We start from the raw sequence: 4,666 nt of genomic DNA on the forward strand, positions 1-4,666 counted from the left end.
TGGGTTTGCGAAACACATTTCGAACCGAACACTGATTTTGGTAATAAAATTCAATGATTTGCAAGCGTTGCTCGTTAGTAAGTCTATTCATGATGAAATGTCAAAGCATACTGAGCATCTTTCTCTTTGACACCATGTCTGAAATCCCACGTGATCTGTCAAATACTAATGCATGAAAATCCTAACCTCAAAAAAATCACCCGTTATGTATAAATGTATACATATATAGTATATGTAATTAGATGTGTAAGCGCTAGGAGAGGAGTAATGCGCGACAAAGCACCACAAATGAAGATTAGAACAAAGACTACCGCCAGGAAAGGCAACCGGCCAGAATCAGGCAGGTGTAGGTAGGATATGATGAAGGAGCTGTTAGAAAGTTTCTCCAAAAAGTTTCCACGATTAAGACGTCCGTTCACGCTCTATTGCTTTTAAAATATTTACAAATACACACTCGTATGTAAACATTTATGGCATGTGTTTTTGTGTGTGAAATTTTGTTAGCTGTTTACGCGTGTACTTTTCCTTCGTTCTGCATACATACCCGGCAGAGAAAAGCCAAATTAGTTAGTAAAAATAACAGTTCATTAACTGGTAGGAGCCAATGCGGTGGCCTACCATATCGACAATTTCGAACAACTTATGCCATCAGCGATATATGCTTTAGAATTATCAAAGCCAAAACTCAAAATTTAAATGTAAACAACGAATTTGTGCATCTAAATTAATTTTCGAAAAAAAATAAAATTAAGGAAAAATCCTAAATGCAATTTTGCATTTTTCAATAATTAAATTAAAAACTACAACAAAAAAGACAGATTTACATTAAAAAAGAAAAAAAATGTTTCCAATGCACGACGATTTGAACTCGGATCTCTGGAATTGTGACTGTTGAATAAAGGCTTTATTTAAATTCTATAAATTTTTCTTTTATTTCTACTGGTGACATTTTATTGCAATTTTCATGAAACCATTTTTTGTTTTAAATGTTGGGGATATTTGCTCAAAAGATTTTTCTTTAGCTAGAATTTTACGGGTATAAAGTTCTTCTCATTCTTGATAAATTAGTTTGTTTTCAGATTCTATTATAGCATCTTTAGTAGACTGTGTAATTTAATTTTTTTTTTTTCACAATTGAGTAGAACAGTGGAAGCTGTTTTAAATATTGAATTCATATTTTATTACGTATGCACGCATCTCTGCCAGCTTTTCTACTACCTTTTTAAAAAAGGGGTACAAAGTATTTCCTCTTCCTCTATACTTTTCAAATGCGACCTTACAGGGTAGTCAGAAAACGCAAATTATTCAATTTAATAATTGAATCACGCCTGCTATTTACTAGTATTTCTACAGCTAGCTGCTGATGCATAGCCGGACAATTGTCACTTTTGATGACCTCGCCATGTTGAAAATATCAGTTGCCAGTATGGGAAACAGATGGTAGACGCACTACTGATTGAGCTGAAAAGCTAAGTGGTAATATTCTTGTTCACAACTAGTAGCTTTCCCTGCAGGGGGTGGAAATTGATTTTCAGCTAGACACAATATGGGGTTTCCCGCCAACTTTGCTGTATATTCTACATACATACATTAAGATGCCTAGCGCTCTATTTATGTATTTATGTACAATAAAAAATAAGGTTACCTTTTTCAATCGAATTACATGAATTAGCCTACATATTTGAGAGCGTTTTTTCAGGTAGCTTTTAAAATTTAACAGCCCTCGAATTAAAAAAAAAAACTCTTAATGACTTTCATTTCCAAACCGTCATTTAAAACCATCTATTTTCATACAAAATTATGACTGCAAATTTTGTAATTCTCTTGGAAGGGATAACTGTTTTTTGGTGAGTCAGCTTAATGCTCAAAAATATGTGCATAAATATTTTTAGCATGCTTTAAAATAAATTTGAAGGGGATTAAAGTTATGCCATGCTTGGGTAAACTTTATATACATACATACATAAGTATTACGAGAATTGAATTTGAGGAATTTTAAAGTTTTTGTCAAACATTTGCTCATCGTGGGCGAAAAACTTTATTTTTAGATTTATTGAATTGGTTTGAATATTGGCATGTAACTACCTACATACATATGTACTATTTATATATTAAAATAGTATTCATAACTGAAAATTGTGCTATAAATAAACATTTCTTTGTTTAGTAACTTTGAGCAAGTTGAATTACTTATCATGGTTATCCACTTATTCAATGCATTTAACCTTATGTGTCCAGAAGGATATTCAGATTTTATTTGAATGCATACCTTTCTACGTGGTGTTGAATGTTTTAGTTTTATATAAAAGAATTAAACTCGTGTGGAAGCAATTTAAGAAAGCCAGGAAGCCAAGAAATTTGTGTCTGGGACAACTATACCGCTAGCCTAATCAAATATAAAAAGGTAAGGAAGACGAAGGGGAAATGCTTCAGCAGCTTTCGTAAGATTCTAACATTTACTGCTGTAGCGGTAAGACTTCATAAACTCTAGCAAAGGTTAAGATAGAGACCCTCACTTATCAAATTATAACTTGCCACACGCACGTTACCACACCAAACGATCCCTCATAAACTTCACCACAGAGAAAGTTGCGGAAAAGAGAAAACGCTATCATAATGAACCCTCAGCGATCAGCTACACCTGACTCAACACCAATGGGATGTATAGAGTGAATCAAGGGTGATGCAGATCTTTGGGCGCAGTTATTAACGATATGTAAATGTTTATTTATTTTTTTATTTTTTCAGAAAAGTGCAAACTCAAAGCTCTCAAAGTTTTCCATGTATTTTATGTGAGCAAAAAAAAAACAATGTTTCGTAGAAATAGTACAGAATGCTTGAAAATCAATATTTTTCGATCGGAAAACTTTGTTTCTCTTCAGAAAACTTCCAACAATAATACCCAATAGTTTATTTAACCATCTTCTAATATTAAAGAATTTTAATGGGTCTCCCCATTGCATTTTTTTGCGGTTTTTGGGGACCTATACAAAATTGTTACTAATAAAAAATGCTTTAATAAACAATTGGATATTGTTATTTGAAGTCCCCTGAAGAGGAGCAGAGTTTTATGAGAGAAATATTGATTTTCGAGAATTCCTACGAAACATAGCGTTTTCCCATAAAAAATACATGGAAAACTTTGAGCGCTTTGAGCGACTTCTAAATATTTATTGATTTCAATTTAAAAAAAAAAAAAAAATTTTTCTGATATAGAACAATCCTACGGGATGAGAACATTAAAATTCCGACTTAACTTTTTTTGGATTAGACCACCCTAATGTACATGCTATGCTTTGTCAACGGTCTGCTAATTATCTTTACCAAATGAAGTATTCTATTCTACTCGTATAGCAAACGAAATGAAGAAATTGAGATGAAAATAAATTGTATTTAGTAGTATTTTGCAATTTAAGAAAACCAGATTATTGATAAATTATATTTGCTCTTAATTTTTTGGTCACAAAATTTTGGCTATTATTTTTAAAAACACATATGAATTTATATCAGTTATCAAATGTTAAATACACCTCAAATATCCTCCTTGAAATATTTTGCCAAACACTCATTTAAGAAACCTAATAAAAGGTGTAAAATTCTTCAGGTGATGCGCCTACACAGTGATGGCGCGCCTGGTGAAAGACCTCAGGCATTGCCATATGTGCAATTAACTACAAGCATGAGTATGTGTACGTACACTTACATACTTACCTACATATACATATGCATGTGCTTGTGCGACGGGTCACACTATTAGGGATTCCATGCCATCACAAACACTTCACTGCACACACGGGGATAACAACTAAATATTTAGGTGACAAACACTTGTGATACATAAGTCAATGAAATCGACAAATAAATCCATATAAGTATGTTGTAAATGTGTGGGAAAACTTATACAGCGACACAACACACATACATATTTATGCTTAAATGAATGTAAGCACATACATATTTACCTACGTATGTAGAAATAAAATTGCCATGTCTGTTTGTGATATTCGATTTATTACCATGTGAGGTTTTCCTTTCTTGTACATACTATGTATTTATACATCATAAAAGAAAATAGCAAAAATGTAGTCGTTCTTTGAACTTTTGTTTCTCAAATTTCGACCAGTTTGTTATAGAGGTTTTTTTGTTTTTAGCGATTTGCTCTAACGCCCGGTTAAGGTAAATGTGAACCTTAAACCATAGATATAAGACTGCAAATGTATATACATATGTAGTGTACATACATAAGAAGAATTTAATCAGCTGCTTTTGTTGATGAACAATTTTTAATCGGGTTGCCAAAGTGAAGAATTTAATTTTATTAGTTGAATATTGAAAGCAAGATTTGCTGGTAGCAGTTTAAAACGAAACCAATTTAAAACTATTTCTTTCTCAACAAAAGTTTTTAGGCTTGCCACTCATTTTATAAAACAAAATTAATACCTAAATGTATAAATCTGAGGTAAGTAGATTTTAAGGCTATTATATTGCAAATATTTCATTCGATACATTCTTTGATTGTAAAAAAACACTTTTTTTCGTTGGGATTGCCAAGTTGGTATTTTAATACAAAAAATAAAGTACTTTTTAATTGTAAAGTGGGCATTTGGGCATATTAGCATACACAGAAAAAAAAAGCTGGTAATATCAACCAAAATATGGGTTGATT

Source organism: Rhagoletis pomonella, unplaced genomic scaffold, assembly GCF_013731165.1.
Source record: "Rhagoletis pomonella isolate Grant_MI unplaced genomic scaffold, Rhpom_1.0 Rhpom_scaffold_00012, whole genome shotgun sequence".
In the NCBI taxonomy this organism is placed as follows: Eukaryota; Metazoa; Arthropoda; class Insecta; order Diptera; family Tephritidae; genus Rhagoletis; species Rhagoletis pomonella.